This window comes from Miscanthus floridulus, chromosome 17, assembly GCF_019320115.1.
Source record: "Miscanthus floridulus cultivar M001 chromosome 17, ASM1932011v1, whole genome shotgun sequence".
In the NCBI taxonomy this organism is placed as follows: domain Eukaryota; kingdom Viridiplantae; phylum Streptophyta; class Magnoliopsida; order Poales; family Poaceae; genus Miscanthus; species Miscanthus floridulus.
The window spans coordinates 21,537,944-21,561,421 of NC_089596.1; the positions used below are offsets into that span (position 1 = coordinate 21,537,944).

General features: G+C 45.4%; 3 pseudogenes; 1 reads left to right on the forward strand and 2 right to left on the reverse strand.

The window, feature by feature from the left end:
* The window catches only part of LOC136515389 (disease resistance protein Pik-2-like), a 76,984-nt pseudogene extending 54,719 nt beyond the window's left edge, over positions 1–22,265 (reverse strand).
* On the forward strand, positions 1,853–8,084 carry LOC136518021 (kinesin-like protein KIN-13A; annotated as a pseudogene).
* Positions 9,365–11,067, reverse strand: LOC136518201 (phenylalanine ammonia-lyase-like; annotated as a pseudogene).
* Positions 22,266–23,478: the final 1,213 nt, after the last annotated feature.

Below are 23,478 nucleotides of genomic sequence, written 5' to 3' on the forward strand. Positions count from 1 at the left end.
AATACCCTCAATAAGATAAATTATTATTTAATAAATAATGTTTCTCAATTAGTTATTATTGTATAATAAAAAAATAAAAAAAATAAAAAATGTACTTTTTTAACCATTGTAAAAGATCTTTTTATATAGACCATTGGCTCCCTCGCTTGCATATGTCTAAGCGAGGTGAGACTAATAAAATTGAGAAGGACGCTGGCTTGCAGCGTGGGAGTTGGCTTGCAACTTGTAGAGTGGGCCGTGGCTGGGCCTCTACGCCTATCAGTTCACCCAGACAAGATGTAAGAGTGATCCACTTAACTGTGAGATATAGTGCTTATAAAAGAGTCCATATTATAGTTAAATGTGAGATGTAGTGCTTATAAAAAATCAGCTAGACGAGACGTGAGAGTGATCCAGTTAACTGTGAGATACAGTGCTTATAAAAGAGTCCATATTATAGTTAAAAGCGAGATGCAGTGCTTATAAAAAATCACCCAGACAAGACGTGATATAGATCTAGTTAACTGTGAGATATAGTGCTTATAAAAGAGTCCATATTATAGTTAAATGCGAGATGTAGTGCTTATAAAAAGGTCTATAAAAACAGATGTTATATAACCTACATACGCTTGCCGATCCACCTGCATAGGGATGAAAACAGATCGGATACGAACGGATATCGTTGATATCATATTTGTTTTCATATTTCATATTTATATATGTTTGGATTCGGATTCGGACATGGATAGCTACCGGATACATATACGAATACGGATTGTCTCAGTTATGGATACGAATAATGAGTAGGTTATGGATATGAATAATGAGTATCGAATACGGTATGAATCGAATTCGGAGAATATCGGGTACAAATATCTATTCGGATGAGTAAAAGCAATATATATCATAGGTGCACGAACCATTACACCACTCTATGAGTCCATAATCCATCTAGATTAAGCCTAACGAGTAAAGCAACAAATAAGAGATAAGATTAAGCGTTATAAAATATTTTTATATTAATTTTCATTATTTATCTTGGAATACTAAATTTTTAAAACACGGAAGAGGAAAGAAATGCGAACCATCTAGGCGTACGTTTTTTTTTTTAGTGATCCATCTAGGCACACGTGTTCTCTAATCAACGTGGACTTCCAGTGCCAGACTCGCGCTCGTCAACGGACTTGGGCCGAGCTAAACGTTATTGAACCGCATGAAAAAAAATAGCAGCAAGTTGTTGCCGTAGTCTACACTATGCAAAGCAAGTTGTTGCCGTAGTCTACACTATGCGGAGCAAAGCTCTGATGTCCAGGTGCGCACAAAGGCACATGGCCTTGTTCACGTGACGTGTGGTCTGAGGATGAAAAATGTACATCTACTATATACTACTGGAAGGTGGCTGGACTGCAGGCTCAGTTCGATATATCCGATTTTTACCTTGGTTATCCGATTTCCGGCGAATAATACCGACGATATTACATTTGTATTCGATATCCGTATAAAGTATCCGTTTTAATATCCGTATTCAGAAAAATATCTGGATATCCGAATAACTATCCAATTAAGTGTTCACATTTATTTGGTCGGATAAATGCCCCGGATATCCGAATAACTATTCAATTAAGTGTTCACATTTATTCGGTGGGATAAATATCCGTACCATTTTCATTCCTATACCTGCACTGGCACATTATTGATCAGTAATAATATAATTGATTGATTGGTTGGTAATTGATTATTGATGCAGTCCTTGCAATTCGGTATTCTCGTTGGGAATTTACCGGGTGAAGAAGAAAAGGCAATGTTCAGGAAAAGCATTTATCTATTTGCTGATTTGGCAGGCCGCGATGGCGGCGACTCGGGCGACGCCGTCATGGCGCGCTGGCTGCAGTCCGCGGGGCTGCAGCACCTCGCCACGCCCTCCTCTGCCGCCGGCGCTGGCGGCGCCGACTACCGCGGTGGGATGCCTGGGCTTGGCGGCGCTGGCGCGGGGAGCATGCTGTCGAGCCTGCTGATGCAGGTGAGGTTCCTCTCGCTTCTCCCGGGAGATGAATGCGTGCTCTATATGTTGGAATGCGGATCGTGATGGTGGCCGTCTTCGGCGCGTTCTGGATCAGGTTGCTGTTGATATGAGGCGTTGGAATCCCGCGAGCTTTAGGGGTTGTTGCTTTGCACGGAATCGATCGGGTTCAGCCTGGCTTCATGAATAACTGGTTTGTCGTCAGGCTGTTCGGGCTACGTCAGCATGATTAGAATCTACAATCTTGTTCTAGGCTTTTTCACGCCTTATTAATCTAGGATTGTGATGAGCTGTATGAAATGCCCTGCCCATTATTTCACGGGCAAACCCACATTGTCTAACTGATAGCCATCTGTAAATATAAACATCTTTATCCATTGTGTAAACTTTTCTGTATTTTTATATGGAGTTTGGAAAGAGAATCGTTAGAATGGAATCGAGGACTTAATTTTTGTTCTTTATGCTTTCCTTTAGGTGGTATTTTGATTGTTGATTACCATTTCTTTTGGAATGCCTTTGAATACCATACTCCTATGGGGAAAATAGTCTGACAAAATCAATAACAGACGATTTAATTCATGTGTTTATTGTTTGTTATATTAGAAATAGCATAGTTCAGATAAAAGGCAACTTGTACCGACTGCAGCAAGAAATGATCATGGACATATTGTGACCACCAACCATGCATGGTCACATCGAATATCATTTTGGTTTTCTTGGAAGTTGAGGTACCCAGGAAACCCTACTAACTTGAATCTAGTATGATTCTTGTGTAGTTGTGTTGACTGGGAGCACCAAGTTAAAAATAGAAACTAACTTTCAACACATATGCATATATCTGTGGTGCCTTATTTACACCCTTGTTTGTTTGTGTGATGTAACTAAATAAATTCTTCTGTTTTCTTCTAACACTGTTTCCTTCAAGTATTGCTTACCACTACATAAAAGTATTATGGTTTTTCTAGTGATAGGATGTTTACATATGAATATACTCTCATATCATGTGCAATTGCATAAATGATGATCATCATTACTATTATTGTTTCATAGGGCTATGGGCCAGAGTCGACTGAGGAAAAGCAGAGGCTTTATACGCTTCTAAGAGGTCTACATTTTAACGGAGAGTCTGCACCCACATCAATGTCTGAGCCTTACATGCCAACGGCTCAGAGCTTTGGTAGTCCGAACCCTATTGAGGGGTTTTATTCACCCGAACTCAGAGGGGAACTTGGTGCTGGACTTCTAGACCTTCATGCTATGGATGATACTGAGCTTCTGTCTGAGGTATGCCTTGTAAACATTCGCGATTGCATGATCTATGCACGAAAACAGTATTTCATATTGATTCCTGAAGTGGCTTCATTCAGTCTACTTTAAGCTTATTATTTTTCTGTTGGCAGGATGTAGCATCGGAACCATTTGGGCCATCACCTTTTATGCCAAAGGATATCGATGATGATGATGAGGACGTGATATCAGGGAGTCAACAAGCCCCAGTAGTTAATTATGGTGTGGTGACCAGTGAAAAAGAGAGCACTGCTAGAGAAAATAATGTAGCAAAGATTAAAGTAGTGGTATGTTAATCTTGTTCAAGTCAGTGATATGCTTGAATCTGGTTAATACTTGACATACCTGACTTAGTTCTTCACATTTTCAGGTAAGGAAAAGACCTTTGAACAGAAAGGAGCTATCTCGTAAGGAAGAAGACATCATAACTGTGCAGGATTCATCATGTTTGACAGTCTACGAGCCTAAGCTGAAGGTATTTATGACTCATCTTCAGGAAGTTTTGTTGTGCTTATATAAAGCTACAACCATTTCTTTAGATTCTTTTCATGGTTATGTAAATCAACCATTTTACACTTAAATGTCTATTTGATGCATTAGATGGTCAACGTAGGTAGAGATACTCCTTTAACTCTTTTATGGTGGTACTTCATGGCCATGAACAATGTACTCGTGTGCTTACCGTGTTACTTTCTTGCTGCTAGTCATATAACTATGTATCAAAACCTGGAATACTGATACTATTCCATGCCTACCATGCTAGATAGCTACCATATGGGTACTGTAGACATGTAGCTTTCCAGTGTTGTGTGTATATATTTGTGTTGGGGCGTGCCTGTTCCTTGGAATGGGCAGGAAGAGTTTGCGACCATTTTGGTTTAATATGTTCTAATTTGGTGGTAACTTAATGTCTCCTGTTGACTATCATGTTGGGTTTAACATTGCTCCTATACATTCCTGAGCTTATTAATGAACCTATGCAGTGAACCTGTGGTGCTTAAAAGAATCCTTTAGAACGTTTATCGAGAAAAAAAGCATCAAAACTAACTGAAATTCTGCTTGTTTTCCTTCACAGCTATATATATATATATGTTTTCCAAAACAGCTCTAAAATAATTCTGAAATGCTGTAGGATAAACTTGAATTCATAATCTTAAGATTTCACGAGTACTTCTTTGGACCTGTTTTTCCTACTTTTATGATGTCTGCTAACATATTCTTTCCACTGAAAGGTGGATCTGACAGCCTATGTGGAGAAGCATGAATTTTGTTTCGATGCTGTCCTCGACGAACATGTTTCCAATGATGAGGTGTTGCTCTTTCTTATCTGTTTTTTCTCTCGAACAAGGAGGAGAGTGTAAGATCAAAATAATTATCATTTAATTTACAGTTAGCCTTATGGAATTTTCTGGACAGGTTTACCGTGAAACAGTTGAGCCCATAATTCCAATTATATTTCAGAGAACAAAAGCAACATGCTTTGCTTATGGCCAAACAGGTTAGATAAAACATTCTGTTATTACAGGGTTATCAATATACTCCCTCCGTTCCAAATTATAAGACGCTTTGACTTTTTTGGTACATCCATTTTGCAGCAAAATGGATGTATCAAAAAAGTCAAAGCGTCTTATAATTTGGAACGGAGGAAGTATATTTTTATGCATAATTGCATTGTAGTTTCTTATAGTTTTTGTTGACCTACCATCTGTCAAATTCATGAACAGGCAGTGGCAAGACATACACAATGCAGCCTCTGCCTCTGAGAGCTGCACAAGACATGGTTCGTCTATTGCACCAACCTGTCTATCGGAATCAGAATTTTAAGTTGTGGCTTAGCTATTTTGAAATATGTGGTGGGAAACTCTTTGATCTTCTATCTGACAGAAGGTTAGCTTTTGGATTTTCTTTTTTTGGTTACATGACCTGCTTAAATATTTAAAAATGGCATACGTTTCTACCTTCATGATTCTGATGTATTGAATACCACACTATCACATTGTCTTTTTTCCTTCTTCCTGGTTGTGTGTCGGTGAACTTGTGCATGTGTGTGCTTGTTGCTCGTATTCATGATCTCTTGTGCGACCGTGCGAGTGTTGAAGCATGTCTCTACTTCAAAGTATCTATTCTTCATCTATACATAGTCTATTGTTAGCCTTGAACCATTATTTGTTTGGATGAGAAATCCATGTTTTCGGATATTAGGCCGAAATGCCGCTTGATGCTTTGTAAAACAGCATCATTATAGATTTTTGAAATGCTGTTAAAGTTCCCTTTGACGTAACCTACATTTTTCATCATTTACTGAAAGGAAATATTTATGTCTGAAACAATGGCACTTCCTTTTGGATTTTGAAGATTTAACTTATTGTTTGAAATATGGGTCTAAAAATTGTTTTTGGGATGTTCTGTCCAGCTTATTTTACCTGAACTGAAATGTTCTGTCCTTTGTTTTATAGGCAACTACTGATGAGGGAAGATGGCAAGAAACAAGTTTGCATTGTAGGTCTATAGGAATTTGAGGTTTCTGACGTTCAGGTCGTCAAGGAATATATTGAAAGAGGAAATGCAGCCAGGAGCACAGGGTCAACAGGGACCAATGAGGAGTCATCAAGGTCACATGCTATTCTGCAACTTGCTGTGAAGAAGCACATCATTGTAAAAGATACCAGGAGACAGAGAGATCGTGATGCTAATGAAGCTAAAAATACAAAGGCTGTGGGGAAAATATCATTTATTGATCTTGCTGGAAGTGAGCGTGGTGCTGATACTACCGACAATGATAGACATACAAGGTGTTGGTTGTCTCTATAGAATTGCACTCCTTTATTGATTTCTCAAGCTCCTTGGCCATCTCACTTATTTTAACCATCAACTTGTTATCATATATCAGGATTGAGGGAGCAGAGATAAATAAAAGTCTGTTAGCTCTCAAGGAATGCATTCGAGCTCTTGATAATGATCAGATACACATTCCATTCAGAGGAAGCAAGCTTACAGAGGTTCTTCGTGACTCATTTGTTGGTAACTCTAGGACAGTGATGATTTCTTGCATTTCTCCAAACGCAGGTTCATGTGAACACACACTAAATACCTTGAGATATGCTGATAGGTAACAATGCTATATCCAAGTGATATACATGATTTGTTTGTTTCAAAAATGCTTCCTTTCATTAACTTGAATTAAATAATAACAGGGTCAAAAGTCTCTCCAAGGGCGGAAATACAAGAAAAGAGCACCACAGGACCAACTACCACTTCTAGCCGGGAGTCTTCGTCAGCTCCATCATATCCATTGCCTGCTGAAGCTGAAGAAATTCCTAATCAGATTCAAGAGAAGAGACCAGTTGATACTTACCGGAAGGGCATTGAAAATTTGATCTCCAACGCTTCTGTGGAGCCTGACAGAAATTCCTTTAGTATGATTCCAAGTTATTCTAATAGAGGGAGAGAAGAAAACGGCGCAACATCTGGTAATGACAGGGAGAGGTATGATTTGAAGTCCAGCCAAACTGCTTACACTAGTAAGGCACAGTTGGTTCAGAATTCAGCAAACACACAGGAGGAGGAGAAAGCCACAAAAGTCTCACCTCCTCGGAGAAAGGCTTATAGAGAAGACAAATCTGATAGGCAGAGCAATTACATGAAAAAGGATAATGGTCTTGAGACAGGTCGGGCTGGGTATAAGATGCAGCAGGCAAAGCAGCTGCAACAGCAGCAAAGGCCAGCATCTGCTTCAGCTTCATCAAGGCAATCTGAAAAGGAAAGTTCCTGTGAAGATGTAGAAATTGATGCAATTCTTGAGGTAAAGACAATTCATGAAAATGCTGTGTGATTTTATCCTGCATCGAGATGTGTTGCTAAGCTTTCTTTTGTATGTTAGGAAGAGGAGGCCCTCATAGCAGCTCACAGGAAGGAAATCGAGAATACTATGGAGATCGTGCGGGAAGTAAGTTTTAATCTACTGAATGATGTCCATGATAATGTTCTTAGATTGACAGCTGTATACATACAATAAGTCATCTTACTGTATACTACCACCATGATACTACCATGCCAAAACCGATGTGAATAGTGCTTAGTCAAATGATTTAAAGTTTGACCAAATTTATATAAAAAGATGCTAATATTATCATACTAATTAAGTATCATTAGAAGCGTCATAAAAATAATATTTTTAATATTTTCTATGAACTCCATCAAACTTAAGATAGTTTGACTTTGACCAGACCTAGAATTGTATCCTTTTTGGGACCGAGGTAGTATTTCACATGCCTTTTAGTAACATAGTTTTGTAGTAATTGATATTATATTGTAAGAGAATCAATGGACAAATCATACCTTGATAGATTCTTTTAATTATATAATACGCCTTATTATAATGATATTTGTGTGTTCATAGGAAGAAATGTGATTAGCTAGTACACATATATGCACATACATGTCCAATTATCATAAAGAGGGGACCATATATTTTGTGAATTAACGTTAAGCTGTCTATTTGCTTTTGACTTCCTTGTTTGTTCTTTTGTTTTAAGGTCACTGGTTGATAATACCACTATTTCACAGCGCTGTTCATTTTGCCATGCTGCTTAAACACATGCTTTATTTTTCTCAGGAGATGAACCTTTTGGCAAAAGTTGATCAACCAGGTAGCCTGATTGACAACTATGTGACCCAACTGAGCTTTTTGCTGTCACGTAAGGCTGCAGGTTTGGTCAGCCTCCAAGCACGCTTGGCACGGTTCCAGCACCGCCTCAAAGAGCAAGAGATCCTTAGCCACAAAAAACCTTCCAGATAGTATGATCAGCAATGGCTCTGGCCTTTTGCCTGGTAATCTGATTGCTTGGAGCTCAGTTGTGGTCTCAGTTGTTTTTTACCTGTGCGCTCTAGTAAATGCTAGTCCCAAGCAAGGCAGTGATAGAAGACACATGGGAGTGGCTTAGGGCGGTCTTGATGTTGAGGCCATGGTCCTGGTTGATATCACCTGCACACTTTGGGTTTGTCTTGTCAGGGTTGATAACTAGTTTGGTAATATTCTTTTTGCAGTGGGGCTGCTTGGGTGTGCTTTTTTTGGCTGATGTATGGCTTGCCCACTTTGCCTTTCTTTCTTTTCCCCATTTTGTACGAGGAATTGGAACCGTTGTTTGTAGATATCAGTGGGTCTGATTTTCGCCATGTGGTCTTTGTGGAAACTGATACATTGTTGTATATTCATTACTAATATTATTTGCATTGAGAAAGGAAAGGATGTGTGAATGGTGAAGCCCTTGAAATGGCCTTTTCCCCATTTCTTTTGAGCGAAAACAAGGAACACCAACTGTCGTATGTAGGTAACTTCCCCACTTGTAACAGTGACAGTCAGCATTATCTGAGACTGACCTTTTCTTATGATTTTTTTTGGACAAACTCCAAATGTTTAGAAGGGCACTCATTTGTCTCCAACATGTGGTATAAATCAGGTCGAAACTCATGGGTTTTTTCGTGGTCCTAAGCTTCAATAGGTTTAGGGCCTTTTGGTTAACAGTGGCCATGGAGGTCCTAAGCATCAATAGGTTTAGGTTGAATCTAATGAATTTGATGTTAGCTTGAAGATATAGCATCTAATTATTTAAAGATAAACAAGATCATCGTTACAAATTATGAAAATTGATAACTACTCAGGAATGATGATAGTGCGTTTAGAGGACTAAATAACAAAAATTATTTTGCCATTCGCATTTCCCTCTGTATTTTTTCTTTACCTGAATGCTTTTCTCATAATTATTTTAGTAAGTCACGATATGCAAACTAACTCACATATATATGTTATATATACTATATTATCCAAGGACAATTTTCTCCACTTGAAACGTGTTTTTACAATGCATGTCGAAATCTCACATTATTCACCAAACGAGAGTATTGCAATTGCAATTCAACCTAAGCCAACTTGACTGGAGAACTGGGTAGGCTGATACTCAGCATTGTCCCCAAGGTCTTTGTATATAATACAATAAGATAAGAAAATACATTCCTCACTATCCAATTCTGTTTTTTGAATAAAGAAGAAGAGAGATGGGGAGGGAAATGTCTCACCCACTAGCAACGTGCATATTTATTACACGGGGAAATTGGCTGGCGGACACCCACAGTGGTGATCGTTTGCTGGTGGACACCTAAAGTGGAGCTGTATGCTAGAAGACACTCTGGTTTGTCGTAATTATGCCAGAGGACACCGTGGGCCGATTTCCACCGGTTGAGGAGAGAGAAAAATTCAGTTTGGACATCCGGTGCCCCTGAGCCACGTTTGGTCTGGTCCAACCAGACCATGACGAAGCGGTACAGCAGGAACGACTGGCTGTCCGTGATCCGGTTCGCCACGGGGGTGGTGCCCTCGGCCACGGCGACGCGGGGGGCCTCCACCTCCCGGGGCAGCACCGTGCGGAGCTCCTCCTCGAACTTGGTGATCTTGGAGAACACGGAGGGCTCCCGCTCCACATCGCCGCTGCTGAGGGCGTGGTCCACCAGCACGGCGCGCAGCTTCTGTATCAGCGGCAGGCTGGCGCTGGTCGGATCCTCCACGTACGTGAACACGCCCTCGCTGTCGATGGCGATGATGAGCTCCTTCTTGCTGAACCACGCGCTGGAGAGGTCGCTAGAGGGGTTCATGGTTAGCACCTTCTTCGTCACCTAGGTCACCGTGTTCTTCACCGATGTCTTGATGTTCTCCTCGAGGTGGCGCAGGTCGATGGCCTGGCACAGCGCCATGATGTAGGTGGACGACATGAGCTTCAGGATGTCAATGGCCTCCGCGGTCTTCCTGGCAGAGACGAGGCCCAAGGGGTTGATGTCCTGGTTGTGCTGCTCCGTGCTCTGGTCGTGGTTGGTGATAGGGTTGCCCAGGTACTGGAGCTCAGAGCAGTAGGAGGCCATGGCGATCTCCGTGCCCTTAAAGCCATAGTCTAGGCTAGGGTTGCGGCTGTCGGCCAGGTTGGAGGTGAGCCCGTTGTTGTAGAACTCGTTGACGAGCTCGAAGAACTGCGCGAACATGAGCTTGCCGATGTTGGCGATGGCGAGGCGGGCGTTGTCCATGGACAAGCCGATGGGCGTGCCCTGGAAGTTGCCACCATGTAGCGCCTTGCCACGGTGGACGTCGATGACTGGGTTGTCATTGACGGAGTTGACCTCGCGCTTGATGGACTTGGTGGCGGCGCGGATGACCTCGATCTAGGGGCCCAGCCACTGCAGTGACGTGCGGAGCGCGTACCTATCCTGCTTGGGCTTGAGCAGCGGGTCCAGCTCGTTCACCTTCTTGGCTTGCTTCATGAAGGCGCTGCCGTCCAGGATGTGCTCCATGATGGCGACGGCCTCGATGGACCCCGGGTGGTGCTTGAGCTTATGGGTGAGGTGGTCGGTGTACTCGGGCTTGCCGTTCATGACCTCGCAGAAGACGACGGACAGGACCTCGGACAGGACGGCGAGGACGTTGGCGTCATACATCACGGTGGCCGCGAGCGTGGAGCCCACGGAGGTGCCGTTGATGATGTCTTGAACGCCTCAGTAGCGTCCACCTTCCTCCCGTCGACGGTGGTGGCCTGCGCATTCGGGTGGCCCGTGATGAGGCCGGCGATGTAGGAGAGCGGGACCAGGTCGCCCGACACGGTGATGGTGCCCCGGAGCGGCAGGCACGGGCTGATCCCGGTGTTGAGCAACTTGGTGATGGCCTCTAGGATCTCGAAGCGGATGCCGGAGTAGCCCTGGAGGAGGGTGTTGATGCGCACCAGCATCGCCGTGCGGACGACCTCCGATGGCAGCGTGTGGCCATCGTTGCCGGTGTCGAAGATTCCAGCGTTGAGATGCCTGTAGGGGAGCGCACATGGGTTAGTCTGACAGCACCGATAGATGGCGAACCGGATCACAGACAGCCGGTCGTTCCCGCTGTACCGCTTCGTCGTGGTCTGGTTGGACCAGACCAAACGTGGCTCGGGGGCACAGGATGTCCAAACTGAATTTTTCTCTCTCCTCAACCGGTGGAAACCGGCCCATGGTGTCCTCTGACATAATTACAACAAACCAGAGTGTCTTCTAGTATACAGCTCCACTTTGGGTGTCCGCCAGCAAACGACCACCACTGTGGGTGTCCGCCAGCCAATTTCCCCTTATTACAAATAAGAAAGTCCTCAATGACTTGAAAACACTAGTCTCAGATATATTGATCTCAGGGAGATCTGACGATGGATGGTGTACACATAACTGGATGGGTGCATAAAAAATCAGTTCCATTTGACTGAATGTGTCTAGAGGCCAAGCAAAATATTTAACTCAATCTATCATCATAGGCCAAGCAAGCATTGCCATGTCAACTCATCGGCTGATTAGACACTCGGTTGGCTGTCACCACCGCTGCTGCTGACATTACTAGGTGGACGTTGTTCTGAGGAGGTGTCGCTCCCCACTTGTCCATCGTCTGTATCCAACGGCTCCAGCACATAAACTGCACCATCGCTCATGCCCACTGCAATCTGCTGGTTAGGCTTCCAAGGATGCGTTGCGACGACCGTGGGATAGACAGTTTCACCCGCCGCTGGAAACAAGAGAGGCAACGAAAACAAGACGTTTGTTACTAGAATTGAAAGTACCACTCAAACAAAAAAAACAGAAACTGCTTGAAACTCCACATACCTGGATATTGAAGATGGTACGTAGGCAGAGGGTGCTATCCAGCACTGTAGCATAAGAGATTCTGCCTCGAATTTTCCAATTGCACCATCACGAAATCCAGCATAGACCAACAAACAACCAAGTGAGTATACCGCACTTGAAATTGGAGCAGGGAGTGCATCTCTTGGGTACCACTGCATTATCAAGTTATGGAAGGTCAAATATCAATGTGTAATGTGCTTATTACAATGCATCGATACGATTAGGAGCATTCGACAAGCATGATGTAAATCATGTAATATGCTAGTACTCCAACTCAATAGACAAGACAACATATGATTACTAAGAGATGCAAATATATTGTTATGAAAATGTTGTGAATGACTTACCGAGCACAAGCATTCCAATTGCCAATCATAGATCGCCAACTGACTCTCATGAACTACTAAAAGATGTGTTTCATCATAGTGAAACTGCACCATTGTATCACCAACTAAAGCACCAGAACCATTAGATGGATGTTTGAAAAAAAACAAGAAAAGAATGATTTAGAAAGAAACAATACTGTATTTTTAGATATTTATACCTTTTAGAAAGTGGAGTGTATTTATAGATCTTTATATATTTTAGAAAATGGACTAATGGATGGTATGAAATGCAACTAACATAATGTCGGGGGAGCATACCCCAGTTACCCCACAACGCTGCTTATGCCGGAGGAAAGCGCACTTCATGGCCCAGTAGGCCACGGCCCATCATCCGCGTAGTGCCTCGACCACTCGCTCCACCCGACCACGCAGTCGGGTCAGGATACGAGGCACGACCTCGACCACCCCGGGCCTAGGCTGACCATCAACGGATAAGACCAGGGGAGGTTGGCGAATTCAATGCGCCTACCACAACGAGACGTGCACGCACCGCACACCCATTCAGACCAAAAGGACGACGACCACCCAACGGACTGTGGGGCCTTAGGATGCATCGACCACCCTTCGGACCGCAGGGTCTTGGGGTGAGGCAGCACCCCTCGGATTTCTCCCCCACCAATTCAAAAGGCCACTCCGTGGCCAGGCAATGTCAGGATATGGCACGGGACTACTCAAACACTGTATGACTCGACGGGCAGGTGTACGGCCATGCTCGCCACAGAGCATGGGTCTCACATCCAGGGACTTGACTCCTCGGAACCGGCCAAACAAGTTGACCCCCGACCACCCGTGTGTGGGATGAAGCCTTGCTGCCCCCTTCATGATCAGGAGGGCGGCCGGTCAACAGAGGACGACAGCCATAGACTCAAACTAGCGCACGACGCCCCTCGGGGGCAGTAGGCGCAAGGACGAAGGCCACGACCCGCACTATGCGCCCACGTCCCATAGGACTACAAGAGGATAGCCACGACCCGCACTATGCCGCTATGGCGCACCATACCTCAACATGGAGAATAGGAACCCGTGACGACATCCGAGCATGCAACAGAAGCTGGGACAAGATGCAGAGGGCCCATGGACCGGGCTCGCCTACCGCCGCCCTCCCCTCGAGCTCTCAACCACTCGGGTCGTGGGAACCCTTTCCTTTCAATTGTCACTCCGCCCCCGGAAGCATAATGGAACCAGGCCTTCATTCTAGCGGACGGAAAAAAGGAAACACTCTCTATGGCTTTGGAGGGATCGATCTATTCTCTCGAGACCTCTCACTTCTGAACCCACGCTTACGAGCACCCCCATTGTAAGCCAACTGAGCACTTGAACCGAGAAACACGAACTCGAACCCCTCTGAGACCGTAGGGCTCCAACCTGAAATAGTATAATCTCCCCATGTCTTGAGTGCTTCCATCGATTCCTAGAGTTGCGCGGCACTAAATTTATTGGTCGGTTCACAAAACACCGACACATAACATTTGACTGTATTTAATTCAGCATCCCTTAAATTTATAAGCAAAAACAAAATCGCTAGTCCTAATTTTGATATATATTAGAATTCACACCTGAGCATCAGCACCTGAAGATATGAGCACCTCCATTGATTGCGAAAATGCTAGTCCAGTTATCTTTTTGTGATGACCCGTGAGCACAATTTTAGGCTGCTGCAATTCGATTAAGATAAGTTGATATTTTGGCACGTCGATGTTAAATATAAACTAAACGGTAATTAGTACACTAAGCATAATGTTCCACATAGGAAGAATACATTATCGTTAAAAATTCTCAAATTTTTAAATGTCGAGCTAACAACATATGTATGGTTTATCAAGGTTTTTTTGGGTCATATACCACGAGGTACTTACTACTCTTCATATTGTTGATGGGAGCTACCACAAAGTTGCTATGTAATATGTGTACCTTGTGGTATCTGCTCAAAGCCCACAAAAAGTACATAATTTGTCATGTCAAAAGATCATATGTAAAACAACATTTACAATCTCATGATCCTAATACATAAATAAAATATGAGGGGATATATAGTCTGAAACGAGAGCACATTATTTTACAATGGGTACATTACTGCATTTCTAGTGAGAACCATATATAATGAGTTTTGCCAATACTCTGAGATTCATGGAAACAGGGGATGATAGATTCACGTTTAATACTCACTTCGGATCTAAGGACATTGTAGAATTGAATTGAAGAGTCCTCCCTTCCAATAGCTATGATGTAATTGTTTAACGGGTAGACTGCAAGGAAAGTTGCAGCAGGTGGAGGTGCCATGAAAGTAATCAAGACCTATATATGATAGATTGCACAAGATCAGTAAAGCCAAAGAAAGGCCATGGTGCAACTACGAAATAAAAATTATTTTACGGAAGTTGTCATGCATGATTTGTAAGAGATCAATCATGGAATTAACTACTTATTGTTATAGACAACTGAAGAAGACATACCTTGAATGTCATCATGTTGAACAATGAGACTTTGCCACCAGAAGCAGAAATTAGATAGCTGCCATTTTTGGATAGTGCAGAGCAGGCTGTTGCTTCTTTAGGGTCATTGCCATCAATGGTGTCGTTTGTCATTGAAAAGCCATTTTCCGGTTGCCATAGTACAGGTGGAACAGATTTGGACGACTAACGAAAAGTAATGATGGATGGTTTTTAGAAAACAACCAAACAGAACTACAGTGTTGAAATCTTAAGCTAGTGGTCCTATCTAACCTTGCCACGAGGATTCTTGTCCCTGTGCTCCCATTTCCACAGCTTATAAACAGCATTGGAGCTGAGAGCCAAAAGTGCCACCCCATTATCTGTGTACAACAAGCGCATAACCTACGAAGAAAACAAATAAAACACAATGCTTATCAGAATTATATACTGTTCTGAATATGAACATAACAGTCTTAAATTCTACCGAATTGTTCGGTGTGTGCTATGTCATGAAAATCATAAGCACACGAACAGATACTGATGTGTGATATTCCTTTCATTAATTTAAATGGAAGATGTACATGCAAACGTTTCTGAACATACTTTGCTTGAAGATGCGGTCAGATCTGGCATACACAGTATTTGAATATGTCCTGAGCCAACGATGTTGTCCGCCAACTTCCAGGCCTTGGTTACTAACTCAGGGGCTTTGCTCATTTCCATACATGCCTACCATTTGTTTGATACGGTTAGCAAATAAATACAAATATATTGAACTACGAGGAAAAAGAAAAAAAAGCACGTGCACACTCGACTGGCCACTCATGAATTCCCGGTCATCATCATAGAAACACAACATACACATTCCAACCAAAACAAAGATACAAGCTTTCTTTCAAAAAAACAAAGACAATATTCCCTTTTCGAGGATGAGTCGGCTCGCCTAGGGTTGGCAACCCCAGGCGACCGCCACCCACCCCCCGCCGCCGCTGCCGCCGCTGCCGCCGCCGCTGCCTCTGCCCGCGGGGCCCGTGCCGCCGCCGCCACAAGGGACGGCTTCCCCCCACCTCCCTGTATCCGCACACCCCTCCTCTCCTCTCCTGTGCGTGAGCGCGCGTGAGCACGCGGGACGGCCGCCGACACCGCCCGTGTCGGGCCCCTCCGCCGGCGTCCCACTGCACGGCCAACCCCAACCTCGCCGCGCCTACGCCCCGTCTTCGCCACCGCGGGCGCCTCCGATGGGAGCCTCCCTGGACCGGCGGACCCCACCAATGCGGGAGCCGACGCTTGAGTGCCCTGTCCACCCCAGCCGCTGCCGACGCCGGGCCCCACCACCATGGCCACCGCGGTCGGCGCTGGGATGCCAACTCCAATGCCAACGACACCGTGCCCTCCCACCGCAGCCACCTCCGGCGCTAGAGCGCCTCTATGGACTCCCTCCCCGTCCACGCTGCCGACGGCTCTAGGCCTCTGCGCCACGACCACCACCTCCATATGTAGCTCCATTGAGCCCGACCCACGGGATCCGGCTCCGGAGCACCTCCGTAGATTCCCTCTGCATCCCCGCCGCCGCCGACGCCAGGCTTCACGCTCTCATCGGCCACGACTCCGTTCTACCCGTCTTCAGGAGGGCGCACGAAGCGCCGTCGATGGGCTGACGACGATGGCGATGAGTCCGACGACGACCACCCCACAACCTACCTGGAGGCCGCTCTTCGCCCTACGAAGCCGGCCGCAGCGTCCCCCGCGCATGCCCAGACTCGTTCAGTTGTGGTTTTTGGGCACGGCGGAGCGGACGCTGGATAGGGACCTGTGCGATGGCGGAGGAAGCGCAGCTGGCCGCGTCCCAGCTAGTGCACGTTTTGCCTGCTCAGACAGTGGATGGTCGGGTCCCTGCCCGCCAATGCCTCGGCGCCCGCAGACAGGTCTCTGCCCCCAACGCCGACAGGTGGCGGGAGATCCTACCCCGACAGGAAGCGGGACCTGTAGCTGCCTCAGCTGAGCCTTGCCGCAGCCTAGGTCTGTGCGGATCGGCTCGGAAGATCCCAGCATACCTCCATGATAGATGTTTCAACTACCTCTCCTACTCGCACCGAGTAGCGATCTGCCGATTGCCACGCCGTTGCCTACGCTGCCACGGATTCCGATACCTCGCGAGGGCCTGCAAGCGATCCAAGTTGGCGCCGAAGGGTGGTGGCCTGCCTCGCCGCTTAGCTCGTGTCGACAACACACCGGCCTCCCAGCACACACCCCTCGGTAGTCCACTGACCTCGGATGGGACCGCGTAGGGAGTCGTGGGTGTGCCGATGGCAACCGTCGATGCCGGAAACGACACCAGCAGCGCAGGGGTGTCCCGACGACGGACATCAGCATGGGCGCACCAGTCGACTACGCCACTGCTTTGACTACCGCATGCGGCTTCCTCGAGCCAGATCCGCTAGCGGAGGCGCTGTGCGAGGGCGCAGGGCCTCCCGTTTGGCTCATCTCGGTCGACCCGATGCTGGACGAGCTTGCCACCTCGCTCATCACAAGCCGACCAGCGGTCACACCAGCGCCTGGGTGCCTACATGCTGCGGCAACTCTCTCTCAGGAGGTTCAAGCTTCGGTGGTGGACACCAGTTCTTCGGCGACGGGTCCCCAGTGCACGATGGACCTGCCTCCGTCGTCGCCTGTGCAGGGCATGCCTCCACAGATGGAGCAGCCCGTTGTCGTGGGTGCTATGGCGCCAGGGGACGACAGTGAGGTCTGCACACCTGGGTTCGAGCCGGCCAAGCACATGGTGGGTACTTCTACATCGACGTTGGACGGCCATTCGTTTGGCCAAGCCACACCCGACCCTTCTACGTCGACGAAGTACGGCCAGACGGATAGCCAAGCCACGCCCGACCCTAGCGATGCGACGCCCACGCCGTGCGAGGCCGCTCGGCATCTCGCATGGTTTATTGAGGAGGTGCAGCTCAAGCGAAGGGCGCCCTTAATTGCCACTCCACCAAGGCAGAAGGCGACAACCAAAAGGCCCCTGCCAATCAGGAGTAGACGGATTGCCGCTCAGCCGCTGGCGCACATACCGACCTCCAAGCGGGGCGGGGTACTCCTCATGCAGAGGATGGGCATCGTGCCATCGGCAGCTACAGTTTCATTTGTGTCCAAGGGAACATACGACGGCATATTCGCATTGAACTTAACGCCGAGCCAAGTGGAGGCTTTGGACGAGCTGTTCCCAGCGACCAACAACAGGGCCGGTAGAAGAACGTTCTTCTCGAATGGCGGAGTTGGGTCGCGCAACCAGTAGTGGAGACGTCCAGCTCCGTAGGTCGCTGCGGTGCTCTTAGTTCGGTTGTTTACCATTTATGTAATATCGAGGTTTGTAACAGTCGCCTAGGAAGGTCCAATCATAGTTGTAAGACCACCTAGCGCGCTCATCAGAAGCGTGTCGTTTGTACGGTTAAACTCTTCTAATTAATTACAATGATACGCAAATTTTTTGCGTATTCGAAAAAAAAACTGAGTGCTTTTCCTTGCATTTCTAATTACGTTCCTTCAGTAGTTAGACACCACAATTCATAAAGTTATGAATGAATCTGCCTTGAGCCACGCAAACACGGCCAACTTGGTGACATGCATGCATGGCCACTGCAATCCTGCGTGTTTGGATCGGAATCTGAGCTAGGCAGCAGATCCAGCCACTGGTGTTCAGAATCTGAGCCAAAAGCAAACAGGCCCTACATGCATGCAAGCGAGAACAAGACAATCGGGATATTTTTACGTTAACTATCACGGCCCACCCACCCTTACTTAATACGGAGTAATTATTTATTTAGATAATATATGTTGCCCGGAATACTGTGTAGGAGAACCCGATTGAAAGGAGAGGAGCTAGCTACATTTTATTGTGACCATTATAAAGATAGAAAGACAGGATAGATAGGAAGTAATAGTTAATCAGAGCCAGTAGCATTTGAAAGCAAGTTCAAATGTGCATGCATGATCAGTTCATCATACCTCTTGGTAGCGTGAGATCATAAATTGTGGGTCTACCCTGCTGGTTAGAAGGGTGGGATGTTTTGGATGGACTGCGGCCGCGTGCTCCAACGCAGCCACCGCTTCCTCCACATCCCAAGCACGGGCACCTCCACAGACCTCGGCTTTGACTCTCTGGAGCGAACTTGTTCCGAGGTTCTGGAAGCCAAGCAGCTTGTCAAAACCAAGATGAAGGTTCTCGTCTTTTAGGGACCGCACATGGACAGCAAACAGAAGGGATTCAAGACTTGGCATGATAGTATTATTAGATGGTACCCTACTGCTGTTGCACTCGCTGCCGCGCAGATCAAACCAGATAGATGGACCGAGTATATTTAAGAATCTCAACTTGCGAAAGTAGACAACACCATTATCTGTACGAATCTTTATGCTAACTACTGATTTGGTGTCATGGGATTCCAGTCTGAGGGAACTAAGCTCTGGCAGCTTGGCAAGGGTCTCCATGTCCTGGTCTTTCACAACTACCACTTGCACATCCAGATAGGAGAGGTTTCGAGCAAGCGACGAGTTAACCACGCCGGCAGTGCAGAGAACTTGAAGTAGTTCAAACTCAGCAAACGGAGATGCCGACAGTAGGGGAGCGATCCTGCCTCTCTCACCCTGTCCTTTAGAGAAAAGTTTACAATTTGAAGTTGCTGGATATTGTGCAGATGGCCCAGGGACTCCAGCAAAGCACTCTCGATGCTCTCACTCCAAACAGAAATCCTAGTCTTGAGCACCCTCAGTGCCTTCAGCAGGCCCAGCTCCTCCACAAACTGCATTATTATAGCATCTTCACTTCCACACGATATACATAGCTCTTGCAGTGACGTGAGCTTACCGATCAAACCTGCTGGCACTATTATTGGCCAACCACCTGCTCGTAGGCAAACAAGTTGCGTCAGAAGTCCCACCTCCTCCGGCAGCTCCTCTGTCCGGAAGCCCCCTAAATCCAATGTTTGCAGAAACCTCAGATATTTTACCTCCCTAGGCAGCTCAACGATATTGGTACTCTCTAGTCTGAGGTACCTCAAGTGAAGTAAACTCCCAAGATGATTCTCCGACACATCTTTGATGCAGTCTTTGTTGAAAACAGAACATCCTACCATTTGTACTACACGTAAAGATGGGAGGCGTGGGCATAATGCACAAAAATCACACTCACCGGCAAAAATGGATCTCACTTTCTCCACAGCGATGTTAGCCAGCTGGCCAACGTTGTGCTCTTCAACACAGTGTAGGGCTAACCTGCGAGAAATGCTCCCCTGAAGTTTCTGTCGCTCACAACCATTCAATACAGTGACAAAATTTTCTTCACTCGATAGTTGATGTATCAAATCAAGAACCATATCATGAACTGAGCATGCATCAACGTACCCTTCATATTGTGTCTCCTGTGCCTGGATCATGTTTCTATTTATCAATTCATTAAAGTACCTCTCCCCAAGCTCAAATAATCCTACCCCTGCTGCTGCTGCTTGTTCCTTAGAGATGAAACCTTCAGCTATCCACTTCCATATCAAACTATTTTTGTCTATCATATAATCTTCTGGAAATATGCTTAGATACAACAAGCAAGCCTTTAGATGTGAAGGCAGATCATAGTAGCTAAAAGACAATATCCTTCTGGTATTATCTACGTCATCATTGCCTTTATGCCCAAAACCAATTGAGTTGTAGACCTCAGACCAGTCCTCTCCTGGGCCAACAAACTGGCTATTGTAATGATAGCAAGTGGCACGCCGCCACATTTCTTCAAAATTCTTTCACATGTCTCAGCCGAAAGACTATCGAAATACTTCCCTTCACCGTCATCTATTCTTGCATACAATAATTTTTCAGAGTTATCATGAGAAAGTGGCTGTATTTTGTAAGCTTCATCAGCAAATGCGGCAACTTCAGAAGTGCGTGTAGTGATCACAAGTCTACTTCCACAATTACTTTCTTGCAGAGCACATCTGACTAATTTCCAGGTCTTGTTGTCCCATATATCATCAATAACAATGAAACACCTACACATTTACATGACAGCGTAATTGCCTTCATGAGTTGGTAATTAAAATGAGAAAGCATATAAAGAACAGAGCAGTGGCATTATCGACCATAAAAAAGAACAGGTGGTTGTAGATTTGTATTTCATACAACTAGTTATGCTTACTGCTGAAAATACAAATTTACTTCTTTATGACTCTTTCAAATCAATTGTGTATGGATCCAAGATTACTGTAGTAATTTATAGACTTGAAGTGGAACATGCTAGCTCCTTCCAGCCTTAATGTAATAAATAAGATATAAGGAAAGAATTGTACGGCTACATACTTACTGAAATATAATTAAGTCTCTATATATGCATGTATGCAGTGACCAGCATTGTGTTGAGTGATTAAACTCGTACCTCTTTTCCTGGACGAATTCCTTGAGTTCGTCCATGAGTTGCTTTTCATCCAACATGGTCATATTCAAATTCATGAACTTATTCTTATCAAGGCCAACAAGAATGTCTCTAAGGACTTTCTTGATGTCAGGGTTTCGACCCACTGGAATAAAAGCCCCCCACTTGAACCGCAGTTTAAGCTGGTCATAGACAGCTTTTGCAAGAGTAGTCTTGCCCAGTCCTCCAAATCCAACAAGAGAGACTATCTTCATCTTCTTAGGACCAGACGCATCACCGCCGTCATCCCCTAGGGACAGCATATCTATGAGCTCATCCTTTGGTCCCTCAATGCCAACAAGCTCTGTTGCACTCTTGTACAGATTCAAGATGCGAGGGTCGATGGTCGTTGCTGGCTTGGTGACAACGCTGTCGGGTGTTTTGTACCGGTCACGCCTTGCTGCCAACTCCGCAAGCTTCTTGTAGATTTCTTGGATCTGGCTAGAGATGTTGCGGCGAGCCTTGCTCTTCTTGAACAGGCTGCTCACCTTTTTCCTGAGGCGGCGGAGCATGTGTGTCTCAGTAGCAGGCTCAGGGGCATCGACGTGCACCAGAAATGCGTCGATGATGTCCTCCATGTCGTAGGACGCCTCCCTGACATCACGCGCCCAGAGCCTGACCAGCGCGTTGAGCTGGTCCGGTGGCATGTCGCTGATCTCGCGGAGGACGGCGTGCGCAGCCTCGAGCTCCCGTGAGAGAATCTGGACCTTCTTCTTCACGCCCTTCTGCAGGCCGTACTCCTCCTTGAGCAGCAGCTCGCACAGCTTGGGGAGCAGGCTCCCCATCGCCCTCACCGCCAGCTCCATGCTTGCAATATCGATTGGTGGCTCCTGCACGCAGCAGCTTGCATTAAAAAGACTAGTAGTAAGCGGGGCTGATTTTTGTGTTGAAATTGAAAGCAAGGTAAAGGTGGGCTCACCTAGATTCACCGCCTGTTCTTGGTCTGAGCCCTGTAGCTGTAGCAGGAGAAAGCCAGACTGGTCGAGGAAGCCGCGCAGCAGCTGGATCTTCGGTTCACGCCCCTTGCAATGGTGGCTCCAAATGAAAAGAGAAATGTATAGAACTACTGTTCCATGTTCTTGAGATTGGAGCATGCTGAAAAGCCCGCGGGCCAAGACAATTAAAAATCAGATTTGCTATCTGGTGTCCGGTTGTTTTGACTCCTGCGAACAACCGGTTTTCTGGCGTCTTGATAGTAACCAGAGAGAAAGAGAGAGCAGGCAGACAACTTTTCCAGTTGACGACAAGAGAAAAGGAGAGCTTTTTATTTTTCAATTGTATGATTAACGTGTGCGTGTGTGTCACGCAGAGCTAGGAAGTTGCACAGAAAAACACCTCTGCTGCTTCGTGTTTGGAAGATGTTCGGCTGGACTAAAGTTGGTACTGTTCACGCTGGTTTTCACTGTTTATGTTAATTTTTTTCGAGAGAAAAACACCGTTCCGGCTGAAAAAAAAGTGGATCCAGCCAGCTAAAAACAGGCAGCCGAACGAGCTCTTGATGTGTCGGTAGTAAACTACTCTGGCCCGGTTCCCGATAGATGTATTTTTTTCTCTTCTACTTCGTGTTTTTATAAAAGAGTCCGTATTATAGTTAAATGCGAGATGTAGTGCTTATAAAAAATCACCCCGACAAGACGTGAGAGTGATCTAATTAACTGTGAGATATAATGCTTATAAAAGAGTCCATATTATAGTTAAATGCGAGATGTAGTGCTTATAAAAAGGTCTATAAAAACAGATGTTATATAACCTACATACGCTTGCCCATCCAACTGCATAGGGATAAAAACAGATCGCATACGAACGGATATCACTAATATCATATTTGTTTTCACATTTCATATTTATATATGTTTGGATTCGGATTCGGACATGGATAGCTACCGGATACATATACGGATATTGATTGTCTCAATTACGGATACGAATAATGAGTAGGTTACGGATATGAATAATGAGTATCGAATACGGTATGAATCGAATTCGGAGAATATCGGATACAAATATCTATTCGGATGAGTAAAAGCAATATATATCATAGGTGCGCAAACCATTACACCACTCTATGAGTCCATAATCCATCTAGATTAAGCCTAACGAGTAAAGCAACAAATAAGAGATAAGACTAAGCGTTATAAAATGTTTTATATTAATTTTCATTATTTATCTTGGAATACAAAATTTTTAAAACACGGAAGAGGAAAGAAATGCGAACCATCTAGGCGTACGGTTTTTTTTTAG